General features: G+C 38.7%; 1 long non-coding RNA gene across 1 annotated transcript in view; it reads right to left on the reverse strand.

Moving 5' to 3' along the window:
- LOC146315015 (uncharacterized) overlaps positions 1-26,031 on the reverse strand; it is a 186,871-nt gene that overhangs the window by 79,545 nt on the left and 81,295 nt on the right. The window contains exon 4 of the long non-coding RNA XR_014771834.1: positions 10,849-10,935. This is a non-coding gene — a long non-coding RNA (uncharacterized LOC146315015). The remainder of the gene's footprint in view (positions 1-10,848; positions 10,936-26,031) is intronic.

Consider the following 26,031-nt stretch of genomic DNA (forward strand, 5'->3'; position numbering starts at 1 on the left):
GCAAAACAGTTAATGTCATCTAGCATATTCTGGCTACTGAAAGTGACTAATAATCAGTCAGACTCATGGATGCATTATTCAGACTGGACGTCCTGGTTCCCTTCTCAACATTGTCTCCAGTAGGACTGCAACTAATGATTATTTTCATTCTAATCTGTCCATTATTTTCAAAATTAATCAATTAGTTGTTTGGTTGCTAAAATGTCAGAAAATTATGAAAAATGTGTTGAGTGAGTCCCAAAATAATGTCCTGAAATGTCTCGTTTTGTCCACAACCCAAGGACATCCACCTAACTGTCAGAGAGGAGTGAAGAAACCAGAAACTGAAGTTGGAATAAAGAAGTTTGACTTTTCCCCTAAAAAATTACTCCAGTCGATTAATCCATTAACAAAATATTTGGTGATTAATTTAATAATCACTTCATAACTGAGTAATTGTTGCAACACAATAAATGTGACTTACACGGTAACAGCATTAAAAAGTGGTTTATTGTCCCACTAGTACAGATTTTCCTGTTCTCTTAAAGATTTTGATATTATGGATTACCTACAGTAGATGTACAGTAGGCAGCATGCTCCTAGTTAGGGGAGACAAAATGGGAACAAAATGTATTTTAGCCACTTAAAAAAAATGTCCACCTAAAAAGTTTATGCTATATTTTCACTGCTTTACTCTGTTGTCAGACAGTCTTTTCCAATGGGAAACTGCTGTTATACAAGCCAACCAAACTCCATAGGTGAAATCAATAATTTAACCTCAGAGAAGACAGGTGTTGCTGCTCTACTGCTGCCTCGATCAGTTTGTTTGCATTATTGTGTGAATTAGGTGAATCCAAAGTAAGTTTTTAAAACACCAAAGTCACACGCTAACACCAACAAATGAATTGATCGAAGCAGTGGTAGACCAGCCACTACTGTGTTCTGTGAGGTAAAATTACTGATTTCATCCATGGAGTTTGGTTGGTTTGGAGGGAGTGATATTTGACCTATATAACAGCAGTTTCCTGTCAGAAAAGGCTGTCTGACAGCAAAGTAAAGTGGTCAAAATAGTCTAAATATAGCATGCACTTCAACTGGCACAGATTTTTTTTAGGTTTATCTTTTTTAAGTGGCTAAAATATGTTTTCCATGCTGAACTTGGGACTATCTGACCAGCGTCTAATGTAGGTAATCTTGTGTATCGGTAAGAACCTCATACAACCCCACATTAAATAATGTAAACTAGACTTTAAAGTCAAAACGCAGTTCCTATTTTTGGGATAGAACTCCTTAAATTAAATTTTCTGGTCCATCTGTTACATTTACCACTAAATGTGCAACAAGAGAAAGTTTTGTTACACTAGTACACTTGTGTAATCCTAAAAAGCTGTCAAGCAACATGAAGGGCTACAGTCTTGCCACTTCGGAAAGACAGGTGTTTAACCAGCTGACACCTCATATCACACTGACACCTGTGATGTCTCCTGAGGAGGGCTGTACACTGCATTCTGAAACCGTCAAAGGCAATCAATCATCTCCCCGTGTCTTCATAAGAACCTGCTCAGCAGTTAACTTTACTGAAGAGTGGATGAACCCAGGCCGACCAAATATCTGTTAAATATCAATTAAAACTACATTTTTTATTAAACGTTTCCACTGTAATCTTTACGCTCTCATCTGTGTATCTAAAGTAAACTCTAATAAACTTTACTGCGCTGTGATAGCATTATTTTCACAGCTTTGATATCACCTGCTCCTCTCTCGTTTTTATCTTCTGTCCTCCAGCCACTGTAAATAATTCATTTTTCATTAAAAACTCATTACCACTAAAATCCCCGCGTTTATATTATCACAGAGTACAAGAGGAAAAAGAGAGAGGGAAGGAGCGTGAGTGCGTGTGTGCATGAGTGTGTACGAGTGTGTGTGAAGGAGGGAAGAATGGAGTTGAAATATGAGGCAAAACCATAAATAGATTGTGTGCTCTAATGTGATTGTCATCCTGCGGTTGCTCTTTGTCTGCAGAGAATGCAGAGTGATGAGTCCAATGAGAGAAGGATCAATGAAAGACAGAGAGAGGAGAGAGGAGGCTGCTGAAAGATGAGTGAAGACAGAGGGAGTGATGACCAGCTTCTCTGGATGTGTGGATAAGATGAAGTGTGTGTGTGAGTGTGCGCGCACTGCATGCTGAGAAAGTGAGGGCTTATGTATTACACTGTTTTCATATGCAGATCAGTTGGTGTTATTATTCACTGTTCACAAGCTTTGCTGTATGTTTATTTATGTGAATATACAGTCCTGGATTAAAGCTTTCATGTCACATCACACCCTCTCTGGCAGCCATGTTGGAGGTTTGCTCCTGAGCCAGCAGGTTGTCTAAAGAGCACTGGTTACACAGTTAATGCCCACACTTCTTCAACTATTAGACCTACAAACACATAGCATATATCATTGATCTTATGTTTGAGTAACTATCATCCTCTCAGTGCCTCACATATCAGCATCAGGAGTGATTAGTCATCGCATGTAAATCAGAAGAACAAACTAGCCAGTAAAGCTAGTATCCCTCTTTGAAGAATAAAGCTGGCAATGCTCTGTATTCTCTGTATTTTTAGCAGGTCTTAAGTCTGCCCCTTGCATCCTGGGCGAGTCAGTAATGAAGTTAAACCCTTGTTCAGTCAAGTGTAGGAGTTTCACATTGGCCATTGATCTGTCAAAGTGAATAGATACAAACGTTAGTTACCACAGCTCCAGATTCTAGGAGTATGTGAAAACAATCTGAAATGTGGACTTGTCAGACCACAGCACACTTTTCTAGTTTGCGTCAGTCCATCTCAGATGAGCTCTGGTCCAGAGAAGTCTGCAGTGTTTCTGGATGTTGTTGATATATGTCTTTCTCTTTGCATGGTAGAGTCTTAACTTGCATTTGTAGATGCAGAGACAAACTGTGTTTACTGACAACGGTTTTCCAAAGTGTTCCTGAGCCCATGTAGTATCCTTTATACAATGATGAGGGTTTTTAAAGCAGTTTTTAATGCAGTGCTGCCTGAGGGGTCAAAGGTCAAAGGGCACTCTGGATTCTCTCTCTGACAAATGTTCTTAAACTGTTTTACTATGTGCAGTTTTTCACAAAGTGGTGAACCTCACTCCATCCATGCTTCTGAACGTCTGAGCCTTTCAAGGACGCCCCTTTAATACCCAACCATGATACTGTCACCTGTAACCAATTCACCTGTTTATCAATGGAATGTTCCAAACAGGTGTTTTTGGAGCGTTCCACAACTTTCACAGTTTTTTGTTGCTCCTGTCCCAACTTTTTGCATGCATGTTGAAGGCATCAAATTAAGAATGAGTTTATATTTACAAAAAAAACGATGAAGTTAATCAGTTTGAACATTAAATATCTTGTCTTTGTACTGTATTTTATTGAATAGAAGCCAAAATGTGTTGCAAATTATTGCATTCTGTTTTTATACAGGTTTCACACAAAGTCACATCTTTTTTGAAATTGGGGTTTGCACATTTTTATTCCAAGGAACGAATAAAGGATTACACTAAAGACACTATCAATGTTCCTGAATGTATCCACAGCCATGCTACAACATCCAGGCTTTGTATCTTTTTACTTCCAGCCTGATTCTGCATGTAGCATGTGCCTGTGTGACTTTTTCACTCCCTTCCATTTGTGTTTATTGAATTGTGAGTTGTAAAGCGTGCCTGTGTCTCTCTGTTTTGCGTGCGTGATTGACCACGCCAGTGTTTGGCATTCGCCTCGTCTTGCGGCCAGTCAATAAGGCAGCGTGATTATTCAGATGGGCCTCAGGTTTAACCCTCCCCTCCTCATTGACTTGATGAAGGTTTTAGTCCCGTTAAGAAGCTGACACACTTCATTACAGAGAACATTCCTCTATTGATTAAACCATTCCAAGGTCTGGCCTTTCCTTCTCAGGAAGGATCTCCTCAATAATAACTGTACCTGCCTCAAACACACACACATGCACACGCACACAGATGTATACATACAGTATATAACTTTAAGTGAGTTGACTCTGTAAATTTTGATAAATAAATGTTGCTGTGAGCTCCTCTCGTAAGTTTATTCTATCTAATTAATGACAGAAAGTTGGAGTTGCATGTGCTGACCTCTGACAGAGAATCAAAATACCTTTGACATTTGAAACTTTAATTACTAAAAGCACAGCCTTGTAACATAACCTTTGTCTATAGTATGTCTAGTCATTCACTCCATATGTATAAATAAGGTCAGTAATAGTAAAAAAATATATATATAATGTTATTTATTTACTATTTGTGTCTTAGAATATATAAAGTAACCCCAGTAACCTGATATTTTTTTCAGAAAGACAAGTGGAAAAAATGTTGACAAATGTTACAGAAGCTTTTGACACAAACTAAACTGTAGCAGCTGCTTGTAATCTAGTTAATACCACAGGAAACTTTACACTAAATATTGTCTTTTTTAAATCAATATTTGAGGTGGTTGTAACGCCGTCATTTTTACTGGAGTCAAACTGTGACGAGAAGTTAAGAGACAAAATTGGAAACGAAACAAATAAACAAGGGAACTAGAAAAACAAAAAAATCATAGCATATTAAAAATATATTCAGAAATTGTATTCCTGTTTGTTTTGGAAACAAACTCAGCACAACTTCGATATGCCTGGAAATGAAATGGTTTTAACTGAAGATATTATAATATTAAACTTAAAGTTAAAAGATTTGAGTTTTTCAAAAGACGAAAAGTAAATTGTCTCAACAAATCTCTTTGTTTATTAATTTCATTTCTTTTTTTTCTTTTTTTTTTTTACAATATTATTAAGTAAAACCTTTTCAAAAGTTCAGAGTTTGAATAGGGCTCAAAAATCAAAACTATATTAAATTAAGTTGCCTTGGAGTTTTGGGTTTTCACGTGTCGAGCCAGGTTGAGTCGGATTACCACAGATTTATTTTGATATTATGATAAAAATTCCATTTGTTGATTTACTTTCCTACAAACTTGTCCTTTTGGGGCCAGTGTGGCAACACTGCAGGTAGAAAACTGGACTCTGTGGGCAAACTTCACTTCTAAATAAACAGAATTTATAATTGTGCATACAATGATTTACCTTTGCCTTTTTTCCATTTTGCATCTTATTTTGGTGACGACTGTTGTGCTCTATGAACACATAGCAGACATACCTGTCCACAGAGTATATCAAAATCACAACTTTATAGAAAACACACAGACAAGCTATATGCAATCACTCATCTACACACACACACACACACACACACACACACACACACACGAAAATGTAAGCATACACTTATGAGTTTTATTTGCCATATTGGTGCTCTTTATAAACCCAAAGATTTCCCAGTCATCAAAGTTTAAAAGCCGTTGCCTCGTGAAATTAATCACCTGTTTATCAACCTGTGAGAGAAACTAAACTAGGATGAAACTTCACAGGAGCCTCCAGCACTGACACACACACACACACACACACACACACACACACACACAGAGAAGGATACTGCACGTGTTGCAGCGAATGTACAAATGTTTTTGCCGAAGGCTTTATCAAATCATTCCAGAAAATTTGACAGCATGTCTCATAATAACAAACATAAATAGGGAAAGTGGGGAAAAAAGCATAGAAAACACATGAATAGCATATCATTCTTTCTGTATGGAAAACTTTATCTCAGTATGTAAATGCTCTCTATCTGCTGGAAGCGAGTTTTCCAAAGAAAGATTTATAGAAATGAAGAAAAATATTGTAATTTCATCATTTGCACCCATTTCTTTTGCTCGACATACAGATGAACATGTGAACCCTGGATCGGAGGTTTTTCTGTGTCAGCAGCTTCTAAGACAAAATCCAAACTTTATCGGCTTCGTCGCTGTTGACTGAAAGGTATTTTGTTGCTGATACAGCTTCAGAGAAATCAATAACCATTTAGTGAATGATGTGTTCATGCCAAATTTGATGAGTCTCTTACAGACTTAAATTACATCCACTCCCGCCCACACCGAAGGAACTTGTCTCTGCTGGCGGGATGCCAATTAATAATTGCTAAGTAATAATGTATATTACAGTATGCAAATATGCTTTCTGTTGAGATACTGTCATTAAATTGTATGCACTTAAATATCTGTTCAAGGCAGATATTGAGTCTGTATTTGATAGATTCATATTTTAGTCAAAGTAATTAAGCACCATTTGTAGTTGATTAGACAGACAATCTGTATGCTGAGTAAAAATAATTTACAATGTATGCAAGGTTTATTTTCTTTTTCTTTTGGTTTCTCTAAAAGTTTGATGAACAAAATATTTTTGTAATGCACAAATTAGGCATATAGTTACCAATATATGTTAATGATAATGCTTCCTACAAAAATGCAAATTGAAAATAAAACCTTTTTTTTTTTTTTTTTTTAACAGAAATGCTGTTTTTATTAATTCATTCAATGATACTTTCTGCAGAACATTTTCTGGGTGTTTTTGTTTTTTGCTTCTGTCACAGTTTTACTCACTCTGGTGCTGTTTTTAATAGTAATATAAGACCTGCATCTCTGTGGAAACAGGACACTGGAAGTAGGGAGAAATTAAAAAATGTCTTCTGTGCAGTATAACACAGTTACAAAGTCATAAATCATAAAAATGTGACTTGTTAGTCTTAGAAAAAAAAGTGGTTTGGGTTAGGTACATTACCTAGACAATGTCACATGACGGAGGAGATTAAAGTCATGACATCACAAAATTCAAGTAATTTAAAAGTTTAAATAACTCAGTGTAGAGGTAGCCGCCTAACAACAAATGTAAATATGGGTTGTAATGAGCTGCTTGCACAGAAGACCTACTGTTGCTCTCAGACTAGTCATTCAAGGCTTCTCATTTGTGCCGAACAGTGCAGGATTTAATGTTTTTTACATGATGTGGTTTGTGATTTTGATGAAACATTGCTATTTAAACTAATATTTGTTGGTGCTTTTCCCTGGAGGAAGCATTTCTCACACATGATTAGCTCGAGGACTGTGTGCAATGTGAAAATTTAAAATATTTCTATTTTTACACATTCTAGCTATGATACATTTCAGTGATTTTTGAAAGAAAGTATATCTTTCAAGCCTTCAGTCCAATTCAACTTTGCATTATGCATTGCCAGTGGATATCAGGTTAGAAAAGAGAACATTTCCCCGATTTAACACCACTTCCACCCACTCCTGGCCTTCTATTTGAATATAGAGACAGATGTTTTTGGGTTTTTTTGGTTGAACAGACACAGATAATAACGTCTCTGTGCACCTACAGGATAGTTTGCTGGCCTTTTTAGCCTTGGCAAAACTCAAGCAGCAATATTTAAATTTAGAGCACATTAAAATATCATCAATCAGAAACTTTGCACAGTACTTGCACTTGAGCAGGATGTCTTTCCACCTCTGGTTATCTAATCTGGTCATGAGTCAAGTTTATGATTCAAAGAAATCACTTCACATCCACAAAAGCAAGTGCTTTTCTGTCAGAGAAGAAAATTAACACAAAAACCACCAGGGAAAAGATACAACCGAAACTCGATTTCTGCTTGGAATAAATGATGCTCTCCGTTCTTCCATTACTCATGACACAGGACTGTCTCCTTTCACTTTGCAGTGGACATGTGAGTTCAGTTTGAAATACAACCCTTTTAATGACCACTTCCAACCTCTACCTGTGACCCAGGCTACAGTATTAGCCCGGTGGGACTGGCACTTGCCTACTTTATTGCTCGGTGCTTCATTTTTCTTAGGCTTTTGGCCGGCATTTCTGTGGAAGCTCCCCAAAATACACATGCAGTCTTGATTGTGTGGGCGCCACCTCGGTGATTGCCTATTTAGTGAGTAATTATCCCTGTCTTTCTCACTCTCAGCCAACACAAGCACTGATTGAGTTCCTCTCATTGTGGGTAATGTCTTATTTATCATAAGAGCCCAGTGTGAGTTTTGCAGAAAAAAAGAAGACAGAGCAGGCATGAAGCGCGGTCTTATCCAGCTAAGGAAGATAAGGGCTACAAAACAACAACAACAAAAAACAACAGGTCAGTCTGAGCTCGGGATGGCTTGGCATCAGGGAATGGGACTTACAACTCTGTGGTTAGTTCCAAAAAATACTTTGATTTAATTATAATATAATTATAATTCACAGTGTCAAAAACACTTGGATAGAAACAGTAAAACACTCAAATACAAAATCAGATGAGTTTCAAAGATGTGAGGACTGGTTTATCTTTATCTCAGGAGCACAGAATGTCTTCTGGCAGCAATATTTTAGTGTTGACATGATGTTAAGTGTTGTGTTTGTGTTTGGTATATGTTAAGGGATTCTGTTTAGGATTTTTGTCAGGATGATTGTGTATGTTATGATTTTATATGTCTTTTTCACAACTTTGATTTGATTTGGTTTGATTTGATGAATGCCTTGACCTTGGAGGAAACATTTCCCAGATAAGGGTATAAAACAGGGATCATCACCCACAGATGAAGCCTATATCATACAGATAATGAATAATATGAAAGTGTAAAATATTGATGACTATTTTTACTCTTAAATGGGCATTATTGATTAATTCACTGGTGTACACAAGTTTTTTCATGGCCACTGGTCAACTTTTTCCTCTTTGCTCAGCTTCCATTGCATATTACAAGATCTTGCTAATGTAGGGGCACAACAGGGAAGATGATCAGATAAAAACAGGATTAAGATGTTAAGATGTTAGTCGCTCATTATTTATTCAAAGATTTAATTTGTTTCCTGTGTTCAAAACAGGTATGAAATACTAAACTTTGCATGCAAAACATGAAAGGACATAGCTGAGTTGGTGCATGAACTAACAATATTTTTGCCTAGATAAATTAGAAAAAATAGCATTTCCAAAAGATTTATAGGAATTTGCACATTTAAGGGTTAAAAATAGAATACTTCCAAATAATATCACACAGTTTTAAGTGAGTGTTAAAGGAATAGTTTGGATTATTTAATGTGGGGTTGTATGAGCTACTTATTGATACGACAGTAGAAGGTGGATGACCCATTTCAAACCAGGAGAAGCAGAGTACCAGCATCAGAGTCAGCAGCAACAGGTATTTTAGCCATATCATCAACCAATCATCATTCAGATCAATATCAGTTTAAGCGTACACTGTATTTAGAATATTTTCACCACTTTACCTTGCCACCGGACAGCCTTTTAAGACAGCAAACCTCCATTATATAAGCCATATATCCCTCTCTCCAAATCAACCGAACTCCACAGGAAAAATCAGTAATTTTACTTCTCAGAAAATGGGAATTGCTGCGTTACCATGGCCTTCATCTGTCTGTCTTTTTGTATTACTGCGTGAATTTGGTGAATCCTTTCAAACACCATAGTCACACAGTAACACAAAGAAACTAACAGATCAAGGGAGCAGTAGACCGGCAACTCCCTTTTTCTGTGAGGTAAAATTACTGATTTAACCTATGGAGTTTGGTTGGTTTGGACAGAGAGATAGTTGGATTATATAATGTTGGTTTTCTGTCATAAAAGGCTGTATTTTGTTGCTGACCCTGTCCACAGCAGCACATGGCTTAGCCTCCATGCTAGTGCTCCTCTCTGCTTTTCTAATCTGGAGGCATGCTGACCACCATCTACTGTAGGTAACTCACTCACTCAATAAGATCCTCATATAACCCCACTTCAAATAATCCAAACTATCCCTTTAAGGCCTTGGCTGGTATTTTGCTCTTCTCGACAGAGTTAAGCATGCCCGATGCCGCCTCAGCCTCGCTGCTAATCTGTTTCTTTGTGTTTATTAGTAAATCAAAGGTCTAATCAGCTCTGAAGCTGCGGAAGGGAGGAGGAGAAAAGGAGCGGAGGAGGAGGAGAAGAGGAGGTATGGGCTATTTTTCAATCTAATGGCCAATTAAGATCAGGCTAAGCGAAGAGGCAGGAGAGCATTGTCTAGTGCAGACCTCATTGAGGCTCTAATAAAATGTCAAAATACCACCTCTCTCTCTGTCACACACAGACACACACACACACGCACACACACACTTTGACTCTCAACCCTCTCACTCTCTCAATCTCTTTCATTCATTTTGCTTTTGCCTTTTTTTATTCCTCGTCTAATTTCTTGACTCTTTTCTCTTTGTCATTATCGACAAAATTCACAAACATTCACAGTCATGCATGGGAAAGAAAAAGAAAAAAGAACCCCCCCCCTCCTTTTTTTTTTGCTACTCCTTTACTCGCAGCCATTCTTCCACACCCACACACACTGGCTTCCCTCTCATCTCTTTTTTATTTAGAAGGGCAAAGACAGAGAGAAAGAGGGGGGAAGGAAAAATGGAGCTATAGATTTGAGCTGCATACTGTATCAATTTTGCCCAGTCTAAATGACCTAAATAAGGAATTCAATACTGCGGGGTCTGAATAGGAGAGCTTAGTCCACATATTTATTGAATCCAGCCTCTTTGTCCAGTGCCAGCGCACTCTGTGGTTTTAGACTCCACTCCAGTGATCCAACGTGGAATGGAAATCCGATCTCCCTCTCCCTCTCTTTCTCACTCTTTCTTTTTTCTGTTTTTCTTTCACCAAGCTCAGGCCTGGCACCGCAGGGATGGAGGGAGGATGGTGAAGGAAGATAAAAAGAGAAAGAAACAGAAGCAAAAAAAAAAAAGAGAGAGAGAGAGAGACCAAGAGAAGACTTGCAGTGTCAGTGAAGTTTATAAGGTTATGTGTGTCTTTTTGGGTGATGCCACAAGTGCAAGTGAATACAGGGCTTCTGTACTATTCTCCACGGTTATATCTGACATTGCTTCATATTGATTTTTATGAAATGTTCTCACTTACTTATCTGTGTTGGCTCCATCTGCGGAATGATCTTTTACTCTTCCCACTGTTCAGTGCTGGGACATCGAAGCAGGGAAAGTTGCAGAGCTGGAAAAGATGTGAGCACACATATTAATATTACATCTGATGATCACAGGCATCAACACCCACGTGACATTTTGTACACCCAAAGTGGAATTTTCTCACACTCGCTGCTACCTCTCTCTGCTGGCCTGGGAGGGCTGTAGATGCCAGCTGCTTCTTTTTATTCTGTTATTAATTAATTCATTGATTCATTTGCAAGGAGAGTCTAACATGCTACATGCTCTATACAGACTTTAGGAAACAACACCAACCAGTATAGAGCTGCTAATACTGGAACGAGGACACGACTGCTCACTGGATTTAACACAGTCGAGATTGAACCTGGCAAGCTGAGAGAAGCAAGTGTTTTTAACTTTGTTCAGTTTTTATTGGGGTAGGGATTTGATCAAAATCTCAATACAGCCTCCTGCAATTTCCAAATTGCACAGAGAGCAATATTTGTTAAAGGCAAAATGAGGCAAAATAACATTTTAAATTAATATTGTCACACTGCAGAGATGTCCAGGCCCACACATTATATTCTACAGACTGAAGAGAACATCTTTGTTTGGTTCAGAGTCAATCAGAAATCACATCCCAATCATTACAAATGAGTTCTGAGAACTGGTACAAAACAGTTCTGGATTGAAATATCGATAATCTCCTGGACAAACAGTACTGCTATTGGTATTTATGTAACATTACATTAAAAGCTGACAGGGCAAAATGTTTAGAAGTGTGGTTTCACTTTTCTAAATTTGATGAAAATACAGCTAAATCCATTGACTCTGGAAACAATTTAACTCCTTACTTCTACAAAAAGTAGCCTAATAACAAAACAACTGTTGAATCTCCTCATGTCTTTGCTTTTTTCTTTGTACCAAATTATGTCAAGTAGTAGGGCTGAACAACTTATCAAAGTTTTATCAACTGCAGTTTTCAAAATATCAGGAGGTACAGTAGAGATGACTCAACCCGGAAACCAACTGACAACATGATATTACCATAATCAATATGTAACTTCAGACTTTCAAAATCAAGGCACAGTAATAGGTACCTTTATGTGACTTTGTGTAAGTAATGTCACGTAAACCTCACATTGACTTGGTTTTGCACGGGACATGAAACCTGGTCTCCTGGGTCAAAGCTCTGTGTTTGTTTGACCCAATCATCCTCCGAATACAGTCTTTATCACTCTTTATAGTACTCTTTATAGTACTTAGACAGCACATTTAGACAAAAGCCTTGAGGGGCGCCATTAGGGGCACATTCAATCCAAAAATAGTGCTACGGTTTACGGAAACAGTGTGCAACAGTGTACAGCAGGCAAAAAGGTACATTTTCTCTCATTTGGTGGGTATGTCAGTGGCAATGCAGGGCACTTGCATGCACAACAGGGTGTTCAACAAATCACCCCTAAAAAAACATTTTGTTGCATTTTGTTGGGGGCGTCATACAGTCATACTGTGAAGAACAGAGGCACTGACCAAGCTGCTGCTGATACCTCGGGATTGAGAACAGACTCCTTACACTGTTATTGCAAACTTGTTTGCAAAAAGTTGCTTATTTACATAAAAGTAATTACGGAGCAACATGATCCTTCATTTGAAGTCGTGTGTCTGGCCACCTGACAAATGTAAGTCCTATATTCCATCTCTTTTAGCCTCGTTTTTGGTCCCAACCAAACCCGGTGCAAATTTTACAATTAAATGCTGACATATTTTACAGTGGATAGGTGAAATTTTTGACTTGCTCGTGCCACAAGATGAACATTTTGGGGGATTCAAGTAAAGAATTCATCCTCTAGGACCCTTGAATGTTCAGAACAAATTTCATGCCAATCCAATCCAATAGTTGTTGAGATATTTGGACCAAAGTGCTGGACCAACCAACCAACTGAATGATGGTGCAATACCCAGAGCCTCACCACTAGCACTTAATGATAGGTTACTGCAAATTCTTCAACATAAAATCACATGCCTGAAAATATAAACATCATAGTCTGGACACACTGACTGAAAGAAGTGCAAAGCCATCACTAGCATGCATCTAAATTGCACTGTTTTCTAGAAAGATTTTGACCAAATCAAGAAGTCATATCTGGCTGAGTACCACTGCTCAGAAGGGGGAAAAAGTATATAGAAAAATAAGTGTTATGTTTCTAATTTTTGCTTGAGCAAGAATACATTTTTGAGTTCATCCTGTGGGTTTTGAAAGGTTTTGAAAGCACCAGGAGTCACAGATTTTTCTCAGCCAGTGGACCGAACATCTAATCCCTCAATTGTACTCAAATCACCGAAATTTGGGATAAATTTTCCCATGACTACAGCAATTTTAACAGTTACAGAGAAATGCACACAGATTTGTGTTTGTATGGGATAATGTCAGGGCAAGTTGAATGATACTCTTGTATAAGAGGCAACAGCAACACTTGCTGTGAAGGAATTTTCCTACTTCAGGCGAAAGGTAATATGACCAGGTCATGTTTGGAGAATTTGTTGGTGTTTTACCTCAGACCAAACACAGAATTAGAGATGAAGACACTGCATGTGACATGCAAACGTGACTTAGGAAAACAATTTCCAGTTCGGAGGTTAAATGCTCCTCGACAAGGGAATTGGGTGGCAGTTACACAGTGGTTCACTTTGTATTGGTCCTCTATTCTCTTCAATCAAACATCAATAAATGCTTTGGTGTGAGACATCAAGGTCTCCCAAAACTTCAATCACGAGTTAACCAGCTAACAAGATTTCCTTCACTCTTGTAAGACACTAAAAACTACCTGGATAGCTGTAGTGAGCTCTAGATGGAGGTGACAAAGGAGGTCATCTTTCTATGTCCTTTTTTTTTGTGTGTGTGTGTGTCAGGGTGTGTGTGTGTGTGGGTGTGTGTGGGTGTGACCTTTTTAAGATCCAGCCAAACTGCTAAACACACTCCCTCAGTGCCTGTCATTTACAGGTTGGCTATCGACATCTTACAGTCTGAGCTCAGGGGATCGACACGCACATGCCGGCATCATACACACATGGGGTCTGCATCGAGACACACACACGCTCACATTTACACTAAACACGCTCGTGTAGAAGCCAGCTATAGAGAGAGGAGCGAGCCATCAGAATCAGTTGATGTAAACACTGCATTAGTGCCACAGCTCACATGTGGAACTGATTTTTGCTGAAATGCCGTCAAAGATTAGGATGCTAGAATATCCTCCTATTGTGTCTGATGGACGGTGAATCAGGAGAAAAGCTCGTCTCTACATCCACACATCTGCTTTTGGTAATTTTTTGGGGGGTTTTCGAAAGGCATGCACCCAATTCAACTCAATAACTGTATTCACCTCATCAAAGCCTGTTCAATATTATCTACTGGCAAGCTGGTGCAATCAAAAAATATGAGGACAGCTGATCCTTACTGCAGCTAGAGGCTACTTCATGTCACCATGCGTCAGGAACACAATGGAAATCATTGCTGTCACGTCCTCAGGGTTCAGCCTCTCCTGGCTTTGTCTTTAGCCCAAGCTAACATGTAAACATCGCCCCCCTTGTGGTCAACATCTCTGCTTGCCAGCATCACCTTTGGCATGGAAGTGATCGTCAAATGTACGCCCACATGCGGCAGACTGCTAGAATAGCTCGAGGGGGCAATTTTGTCGGGGAAACCTCACATAAGCTCCTTATCACAACACATTAGGAGGAGAAGGGGAGGGGAGAGCTAGTGTCAGCTGTCCGGCCCTGTTGGAGGAGGCGAGCCAGGCTGGATGTGACAGGTCAGTGAACAACACTAGCCAAGGGCTTTGGGAAGGCAAATGGAGACATTCAATGCCTTCATTTGTGCCTTAGAACCTCCAACCTATAAGTTTGTCAGTTCTAACCTTTTCTTTCTGTGTTAAAAGGTTTTGGGAGGGGACCTTTTCCTTATCTCAGTCAACGGTCTAAGGGTAGAGGGTCTCATATGCTCTACAGATTATAAAATTGTTATTTATTTATTTACATGCATAAAATTGATTTGATTTGACAAAGCATGTTTTTGTGCAAAGGACAGTCATCAAGGTTTCTTTTAAAGGCAGTATACATGGGCAGCAAATGTCCATCAAAACCATAAAACACTGACACATTACATACACTAGTCCTATTTTTTGATGTGTGTCAATGCCCCACAAAAGCCCATTTGTACTAGACAAGTTTGTCTTTTTTTTTTTTTTTTTTTTCCGGTATGTGCTAGAAAGCCGAGTCAGCTCATGTCTGTGCAGGACAGCAGAGAGAAAGACATTGTTCTGTGTGTTCAGCTCTCAGTGCTTTTGTAGCTTCTAACCAAATCTTGATGATTTTAAATTTAGTTTCTCTCCTGTGTCGCTGTTTATACTTTCAGGTATCTGCTTTATTTTCCTGTTTCATGTCCTGTTGAGTCACTGCTGATGAAAACCCAACATTTCCTGTTTTTTGCTGCTTCATAATACATACTTTTAAATAGGAACATAACAGGGGACTATTATTGTGAAAAATTTAAAGGAAATTAGATATTTATCCACTCTTTTACAGCCGCTTGACTCAAACCTGCTCCGCTGGGCTGATGCGCCAAGTCAAGTCATGGGGCATATGTGTGGAAAAGGAGGAAAAAAGTCTAATTTACTGAAGAAGGTGAAGTCTTCATTGCCACTGCTGGAATGAGATAAAACATGTCCACTAGGATGTCATGTCACTACATCACTTCTGATCGTAGATGAAGCCAATAAATAACTGTGACCGCTGCAGAGTCTTTAACCCAGGGAGTGAACACCAATTGTACCCTTTTAAACTGAACACAAAAGCCAGATGTGAGGGGTGTTAGTGTTTTTCTGTCCCTTATGAAAAGGGCTTAAGCTTAGCATTCTTTATCCATCCAACATGTGAGAAATTTTACTAAAAGCCACAGATGTGAACAACCTGATGGCGCTAGAAGAAAAGAAAAGCAATCACCAAAGTCACCAGAGTTCACCCTCTGGGAACCATGAGTGTCTGAACATTTTTTTTTATAACAGTCTACCTTGTACTTGTTCAGATATTTCACCAAATGGTGGACTGACCAGCCAACAGACAGATATTGCCATCCCTAGAGCTATGCCAGTAAAGCCTTATTTATGCTCCCTTTACATACCAACATAGATGCATTTTTTTCAAATTATATAACCACCACTGCCCACGTACTTCCATGCATCCAATATGTTGGCATGGATGTTAAGCAATACATCCAAGAAAGGGTGCCACTCAGAGTCAAAAGTTACCCCAAAGAAAAAGAAGAGTCAGAGGTTTCTGACAACAATAAACATGGCAACGCTGGAGGACATTATAATATTATTATATTATTATAATCTCTCTTTTGAGAAAGACTACTGGCTACTCTGCCCCTGAGGACTACCAGAAGTGATACTTCCTTTAGTTTGTTCCATAAATTCCATAAATATTAGCCTTTCAAAAATATAGAAATACTTAGAGCAGAGCATAAAGTTCTGTGGAATGATCTTCTGGAACTTTCAATGAATTGATTGGCATTTATCTTCCAGAAAAACAACAACAACAAAAATACTTGTGATTATTTTAGCTTACCTCTGACTCCAATATAATGATAATTCATTAGAGCCTCAAATTCTGACTTCTTAGGTATGCGCTGTGGACATCGAGTGATGCAACACTCTGGCTGGAGGACTGGCCTTCAAGGGCGCATAACATCAAAAATTTAGTAATTTATGGATTTTTATGCACACCCCTGAGAACACTGATGAGTTTCACTGTGCTGTGTGTTGCAATTAATAAACCAGTATTGTATAGAGTTAAAATCATAACTATTATAGAGTATGAAGAGGAAAAGCAGCAATTTAATATGCAGCTCATAATTTGTATATTTTTCAAAGAACTGGACGTACTGAACAAACTTTGTGCACATAAATACAAGAGGTTACCAGAGTTTTACTGACAGAAAACAGACAAAAAGATTAAGTTTCCACTACGTTCTGTTGTGCTTGTGCATCCACTGGCCCGGTGAAAACACAAGAAAGAAAGACTCTCTTTTGTATCCACACATCTGCTTTTGGTAGATCTTGGTTGGACCAGCTTGCAGCCAATGCAAATTAATGACTGATCTTTCATTCTATCCAGGATAGCCAGTCTCTCATTCAGTCTAAGAAGTAAAATCCTTCTGAACCATGAAAAAGATCCACTGTAATATTCATAGAAGATTCCAACAGATACTTATCATGCATCTGTGGACTTCAATAGTGAGTAACAAAGCAATGCCATTGTGAAAAAGTCATTAAATATAACTCAAGAAGATTTTCTTCTCAAATTTGCTGCAGGATTACTGGACTTCATAGAGGAGAATGGGCAATCTGAAGCTCACACTGTGTCAATACTAAACGCTAATTAACTGCAGTGGAATGGTTAGAATTATAGAGAGGTAGCAGATCTTTCCAGGTGTGTAGTTGAAGGAGGTTTGGGCAATTCAGACTGGGACCTTTGCCCTGGACTTCAAACACTGTGCAGACTGGATGTTGGACCTTCCTGTGGACTCATTTCTTTGGACTTTTTAGTAGAACCATTGAACTTCTCTTCCATGATTGGAATATATTTTAGTTTTTAAGTTATTATCACATTCTTGGATTATAAATCAACTTTCTATGAACTTTCTGGTCATTTCTGGTTTAAGAAAGATGATCTCAATGTATGAAACAGAGCGTGCCTGTTTAGGTTTAGTAAGCAATGATATGTTGAGGTAAGGTTGTAATGCCATCTGCAGTATTTGGTGTCACGTTTTGGGAGTGGTATAACAATGTCACACAAATTTAAACTTTGCTGAATGATAGAGGGCAGTTAGGCAGTTTTATTAGGTCATTTTTAGTATACAAACCTGTCATTTTTCTAGTAAGGACAGTGTTTTCTCTTCATGTTGAAGTACAAGTTTCCCTTGTCTTGCTGGTGTGCTCTGACCTACCACAGCAACAATGATTGCATATTAATATTATCCTGGGAACCAGATGAATCTGTTTTCATTTGCTCTGGCAAATACATCTGGTCAGACAGAATTCAACCTGCCTCGGATCAAACTGGGCCAATCACAATGTTTCATTTAGTATGGGGTGGGTTCTACAGGATGACTGACAGAAGAACTTCACCAGTCCAGATCACATGTTTTGCTCTGATTGGTTGTAGGCCGGTCCAATTTCATCCAGTCAGCGGGTCTGTCCAGTGCAACGTTTCAGGCTACCAAAATTCAGATCAAACTGTCAAACTAAGCAGTGTGGCTCAAATATGAATCAAAATTCTTTACCTACATTGCCTATTTCTCACCTCGGATGTTTGCAGAAACATATTTTGGTGCACTGTTTATCTGTAATACAAGAAAGATTGCAACTAGGCAACAACCATTTTGTGTGTTCAAGCACTGTGAAGTCACACATTTTCTTACTCTGGTTTGTTGTAGTTCACGATTTTACAACTTACAATTTAATTTAAAGTCATTTCTATCCAAAGCGACGTACATCTGAGAGCTGAAACAACACAAGAAAGGATCTAGTCAGGAGAGAACAACACGACTAAGTGCCATGAAGCAAAGTTCAACTTTCATTTATTTCTCCTATTGGTAGTCAGTCAATCCATTTGTCTCCAAAAATATTTTGGTCTGCGCACACAATGATAACACCCCTTGGAAATCGAAAATTAACTGAGATGTTCCAGACAAATTCACATTTGTGAATTAGTCTGGCGATGCCAGCGCTATAGAAAGATGTAAGTGCGAATTTGCCCTGGGTGGTACAAACTGAGGTGAAGATTGAGTTGAAAATGTTTTAACTTGAACAAAAAGTGACACACAAAGATGGGAGGACAAGGAGGGAAACTGGAGGACAACAACAGACAGAATCTGGATTTCTGTAAAGCTAATGCTAATGTAATTTTGGTATGAATAAACAGTACTGAAAAAATGGTCCAGTGGTCAAATGATGTAGTCAAAAATGTCTGTACATTGCTGAAACCATTGCTAATTCATACTGTAGGTCTACAAGATATCGGGACAAAGAAATGTCTTAGCTTGAATCAAAACGTTCTGAAGCTTCCTCCTGAATCCTAATCTGTCAGAGTGGGCTTGTTAAACCTGGTCTGCCAGGGGTCAGAGGTCAGTATGGAAGCCTGAGGGTCCAGTCAGAGATAATGCAATGACATACTCTTAACAATGATGCATCAAATGTCCTTACCCTGTCCAGGCACAGACAACACTGACATGTTACAGGGAAGAATAGGAGGCTGTGTGTGTGCATATTACTGCGTGTATGTAAATCTAGGCTTCTACTTCCATTTCACAGGTTCATATGGCACCGTATAGCAGATATGGTAATGTGAGATTAAGAAAAACTCTCCGGGCAAGGATCCAAGATTATGTTGACATGATGTGGACAGAATTTTAAGCTGAGAGTGTGACTAACTAAAGCTGCTCCCTCCTTGAACAACTGCTATCAAGGTGCTCTTGAGCAAGACGTCAATCACCTGCTGTTTCCGTGGAGCTGCTACCTGTCCCGACAGACTACAGCCACAGTGACTGTGACTGTGTTTAAAGGGTCAGTTAACCCAAATTACATAAAGTATACTTCTCACTTTCCTCCAGTGGTATCTAGTCACGCAGACAGTTCTTGTTTTGCTTGTTTAGTTTTTTGAAATGTCTGTCTTTGAGATTTGTGCATCCATAAAACCAAATCTTACAATATTGTGATAAAAACTACTTAAAAAAAACAAAAAAAATCTACTACGATATTACATGGTTATTTAACTGTGTTCTGCCAACTCTCCTTTTCAAAAGTTGCATTATTTGTTTGAACACCAGAGGGCGTTCTCTAAATCATATTAGTGAAGAAGATAGACTCCCACCGTCCCTGACGTTCGATCAACTTCTAAAGCTCGATCATGGCTCCATTTTAGTTTTCCCACTTCAAGAAACAAAAATGGAGCCAAGGAAAGTGACAAAAGCAAAACGGTTTGCAAATACTGCCAAATGACAGTCAGCTATAAGACAGAAAATACGTCTAAAATGAGAAGCCATTTGGCTCATCACTACCCAGAAAAGCTGCGGTTACAACAACAAACTGTTAGGAAAAGTCTGGAAGCAGATGCACTTTTAAGTTTAGAAGGAGAAAATAAAAATGCCGAAAACAAAAGATTTAACACAGGACATATTTTCAAGTAATTATTTTCCTTCTTTTTTAATGTCATGTTAAATACCTGACCATGGATTCATTGTTGTGATGTTATCATACCATGAAATTTTGGTGTTGTTACATCCCTGGCATCCTCTCTAATACAATGAAGGTAATGGAATTTCATTGTTAGTGTTTGCAGCATTGAAAAATGACATTTAAAAAATTTAACAGCGACATCTGTTTGCAGAACTAATGTCAAGGTTAATTTATTTCGTTTTCTACAACACAGGTTTGTAGTCGCTTTGTGTTACACATGCACACACAAAAATATATATATTTAAATGTTGGAGTGAAGAGGATGAATTGAGTCTCAGCCTGAAGAAAGAAGCTGCTCTGTGGTCTGGTGGCACAGCAGCGGACACTAGCATTCACCAGAAAGCAGCATGTTAATGCTACAGATATGTTTATTTAGGAAGAAATAAGTGATTATTCAGCAAATCGCTGAGTGTTATAAATGATGACTAACAGGTAGAGACCGGACGAAAAGGAAGCATCTTGTACAGCAATGATTTGTGGCTTTTTACCGTGGGATCGTTGTCACACACTTTTAAATGCAGTTACTCCCAGAGAGCAGGTTGTGATCCACAGGTGGGTCCAAAAAAATACAACATTATGGTAGAATTTCTGCAAATTTAATACACCTTTTAAAGCATTTATAATGTACATATTTTTTTTACTGATGAGAGGAAAAAGTTTGTTAATTCTGCCTATTTTGTTTTTCATTTAATAGTAAGTTAAAATGTCCTATACTGTTTTCCTAATAAGAGGAAATAAAAACAATGAAGTGGCCTGTTAACTATATATGTATATGATGTATATGTTTTTTTAACTGTGTTAACACTAAATGTGATGCAGAAATGGCAGTAAAAAATGGTCAGGAAGGTTCAATTATGATAGATTGTCATTTTCAAAAAGTGGGTCCCCAGAAATAAAGTTTGGGAAACAATGGTTTAATAGATTTATTGACCTGACAAAGTACACGGAGTAGGTTTTGAACAAAATATATCTCCTCCAAAATGGGGTTTGTGAATTTATAGTTGAGAGTGCAGGGGTCTTCTAACTGACAGAAAGGGACTCCTGTACAGTCAGGAGCTATAAAGCATCACCTTTTATGAATCTCAGAGCACTGTGATATAAAGTGTAAATGGTGGAGTCTGCACATAAATAATATTGCCTTTGTCCAGTACAGACAAGATTGACATTTATGTGCATTCATCGGACAGTAAGGAAATAATCCTCACAAAAATGTATCCTGCACCCCTGTTGTTGCTGAATTTGTGCATGCACTTGTGCATTTGCGTAGAGGTTGTGTCATTCATGTGCACTTTGGCTGCAAGATTGAGTTGCTTTGCTCTTCCACTTCTTGCCACAAATAATGCATTTTATGTCCAGAACAGAGAGGCTAATTGAGATGTAAGATTCACACCACAGAGCAGTAGACGGGAATGCATAATGAAACACGGAGCTGGATTGTATGCTAAATATAATGACAGAGGTGAGGCTGCAGATCACATCGAATATGAGGCAAGCACCGTCTTCATCTGCTTGCCTCCCACACACATACACACGCACACACACTCACAACACGCAGGTGCACACGCACACCGAAACACACACTGAGTGCAGGGCAGAAGCACATGCGCGCAGTTTCACACACATTAGAGGAGCAAACGTACACAGTGTGAACGCATGCTGGACCAGGCGGCGGTTTTCTGTTGTTGAGTTCAGTTGCGCACACACAATCAAAAACGCGCACACAGACACAAGCGCAGGTCAGAAAGTCCCGGTGGCGTAGAAACTGGCAGGCATCCTTCCACTGTGCTCCAACAATCCAGCAGGCTTTTCTTTACCACACTGCCAACATGCTTTCCCCTTCACACACAAACACAGCCCATTGCTTTTCCTTTCTCCTCTCCAATCATCCATTATTCTAAGCCCTCACAGGCATTGCAGACAATGAGAAGTTGAATGGGAGAAAGTGAAGCTAATTTGTGGACATGTGCTTTGTTATTGTTTCAATAAAAATTCCCTATGAACATGACAATTACATAAGTACAACAAAGAGGCTTTTGGCGAAGCCTCAATCATGTCTACCATACAGACATCCCTTCAGATATTGTGTAATGGATCATTAGCTAGAATATCTCCAAATAAATCACAAAGTTGTCTGTGATTCTTTTTGATCTCTGGCTGAAGAGGAAGAACAATAATGTTTGATAGAAACTTCAAACTAAGTTGGTGGAAGAAGATTCTTATATCGGAAGTGGGAAAGCATCTTAATATGTAGTTTAGAGGGCAGGTTTTTAGAATAATTATTAACATTAAAGCTGGTCAAATCAGTATTTTTAAAAATGGATCAAATAACTATGCAATGTCAAAGGCTGAGCACTAAACCCACTGAGATCTTTTTCAGGAATTGGTGAAGACCAAACCAGAGCTAAAATTCATCAGATGCCCAGAAGTGTGACTCTAAATAAATGTGTCTATCTGCTGGATTCATAAGTTACTCTCAACACGGTCATTTCTGAGATCACAAAACATGACGGCAACGCTAAAAAGCAGTCGAACGCGACTTCAGAAAGTGGAATCAATACAACTAATCCACAGCTGTCCGTGTATGTGTCTATCCTGTAATCAGTTGATGTCGGGAAATTAGTTCCAAGTGAGAAAAGACATATTTTAGTGGTTTAAAGGAATGCAACATGCTTGTTGTTTCCGGATTATCTACAATTTAAAACCTCATGCACACTCAAAAGTCAGAAAGATGACCTCCCAACTCGGGAAGTGGGACCATCCGGCAATGGTCAATGTGGATGCTGATCAGCAAAAGTTAAACATGTAAACTCCACATTACCCAAAATTAATTGGAAAATAAAATCATGGCTAACTGTGAATTATTGCCCAAACCAACCGAACTTTTTCCTGAGGAGATATTGTACTTTTGCATCCATGCAATTTTCCTGTTCATTGAGAATGAGGGATTATTACTAACATGTTTTGTTCAGTTTTACCTCTGAATTACCCTGTCTGATATTCTGACTGTTTGTAGTTCTTGTTTGTGTTTCTGGCTCTTTGTTATACAGATGTAACCATGTTCCCAGAACTCAGCAATTACTTTGGTGAGTACAGTGCTGTCATAACTGACAAATGATGACCAAAACTACAAAATTATATTGTAATAATCTGAATTTATCCTTTAAAAACTCTGTACTATAAGTTACAAACTAAAGGCAGGAGAACATACAGAACAGTGCAATTAAAGTTTTCTTATGACCGATTTGACCCACATTTTGTCGGACTGGGTCACTTTTAGCCTTCTTCACCCTCCCTATCTCCCTCCGCGTGCGCACACACACACAGAGCATTCTGGGCCGGGCAGCTCCTGGCTTTCACTTCAGGGTTTTGGCTGTATCCCTTGCACTGTGACTCACACACACACACACACACACACTCACGCACACATCCTCTCCTCTCCCATGCTCTAAGATCCTGTTCATCAGCCTTTATTGTCCCAATCAAAGCCTTGCCTCCCTGACCGCCTTTAATATTCAACACTGCAAGATGGTACATGAGCCGTTTGTCTCAGTCTACATAACCCGCTAAAGGAGGACGTGTGTGTGTGTGTTTGTGTGCGGGTGTGTATGGGCATGCATGCTTCCACACAAAGTGGAGCTGGATAGCTGCGAGTTGCCCCTGACACCAAACTTAATTCTCCGAAGCGAGGTTGGGGATAAATATTTCAAGGTCATTCTGTTTGCTCTCTGTTGTCTTGTTCCGGGAGCGCTGACTATAATAGGAATATATGCATGCCTAACTAGGGGCTTTAGAACAGAATTACACCGCCTGCTGCTCACTCTCTGCCTATAGGCACGGGCCAAAAGATGAAAGATGACTGACAAAGAGGCTGCAGTGGACATAAAGAACCATGTGTCTCCATCTGTACAGTCTCAGGGAACACTAAACAGCAGCACTGGATCCTTAGAGATGCTTTTATACTACAATAACACTAATACTGCTGTGCATACATTAAAATAAAGCCTTTATTGTGATAAGGACTACCTGATTTCCAGCAAGAAACTACAAGGGACTGCAAACTAAAGTTAAGTAAAAAAAGTCACATCACAGTCCTGCACTGTAAAAATGATAACTAGCAATTGTTGATCTCATTAAAGTTTTCAAATGAATCTGACTCAGAAATAAGGCTTTGCCACAGCAAATTCTCTCTATTGTTGTCCTTACAAGAATCTAAATCTACAGGGCTTCTGAGTCTCAGCATGGGGGCAAGTTTTTTATTTCACTGGACTTAGAATTCTAAGTTGTATTCAACAAGAATATCTGTGTTTGTTAAAGGTAGAAATACATGGCATTGAAGCAGAAGTTTCATTGTTGGCTACACAAGAATAGAACTCTTGTCTAGACCTTAGTAAAGTCGACAACAGTAGAAAACAGTTGTGAAAACACAAAATTCTATCGCATCACCTTGTCCTGATATTTTGCATTTCCTCATCATTTTTTAACAGTGAGGGCTAAAAGGCAAAAAGTATGTGTGATTGGTATAAAAAAATACTTGCAGGTACAAGTATGATTAGAAAAAGCATGAGTTGTTGACCACGAATATAATAAACAGGACAAACGAATAAATCTCCAAAAAGAAAAACAGAAAAGGGCAGTCTTTTTCTTCTCTACCATCATTAATGTATAAATCCTTAAGGCCCTAGTATGCTTAAAAGGAAGTGCTTCTTGTATCCTCTAATGGGGCCTGCAACATAATTTTTGATGTCAGAATTGGCATCACTGCAACGATTTCTAATTTTCCATACGTAATCTTGCCAGCATGCTTGCCTTGTACAGTGATTGACCTGGTGTGCAAAGGTTGCAAAAATAATGACGCTAATGACAATGGCTCAAACCCGCATTTTCAATGTCTCACATAACCGTCTCCATTTCTATTCATGTATAAAACCAAGTGCAACATCAAGCATAACTTTAAGGAGAGACGAGAGGTCTCACCACCTATAGATTGTCTGGGGACTGCCGTAGAGTTTTTCACCGGAAACAATTTTCTCCTCCCATTGTCACCACCGACATATAAAGGGGCGCCATATAGACTTTGGTTTGGTTCTGCAATGCCAGTTTTTAAACTCACTAACAGTTTCAACTCAGTTTAAATGACAAAGCTAGGAAATTGTCTTCAGTGCCTGTTGAGCAAAGAATTTAGAGACTGACTTGTGAGTCTTAAGAGAGACTGCAAAAATGTTTTGCTATTATCCCATCAGACTATTATCAGACTACAAAGTCACAGAAAGACAAAGAAATCTCTGTGAAATCTTTCTGTCCCAGAGGACACTGTGACAACAGTCTTCTTGTCCAGGTATAACCACTTTGACCATGGTCCAACAATCCAGCAGACTTTTATGACAAGATGCATGAACTTTTTTTTTTCTGAAGAATGCTGAAGCCTTAACAGTCAGTCAATAATCACACATTCTTCCCCTTCCTAGGAACTAAATATCTTCTAAAAAAAAAAAAAAAAAAGCAGAGTACTGCACACTGCTTGTCCATTCAAGACGTTTATTATGTCTCAAATTTTTAAGAGTGTGAGAAATTTGGAGAAGGTCTACGGGGACTGAAATGAGAGCTTGAGATCTCTGAAAAAGAGTCTTGAATGTCTCGCGATTCTCAAATTCTCAAAGTCTCCAACACAGCAGGAATTTTTTTTACATGCTTTGTCCTATTAAACATTCGTTCAGCCTAGTTAAGACTAATTTGGTTGGCGGGTAAGAAGTAAAACTTTCAGATTGTGTTTCGTGTTTATGGTCGGGTCTGCTGGTGCTGATGTACTTGTGGGTAACGGGTCAGTTTCAGGCACTGAGCTTTGCGAGTCCCGGACAGGTGCTGGT

Source organism: Lutjanus erythropterus, chromosome 14 (genome assembly GCF_056507025.1).
Source record: "Lutjanus erythropterus isolate fLutEry1 chromosome 14, fLutEry1.hap2, whole genome shotgun sequence".
Lineage (NCBI taxonomy): Eukaryota > Metazoa > Chordata > Actinopteri > Lutjaniformes > Lutjanidae > Lutjanus > Lutjanus erythropterus.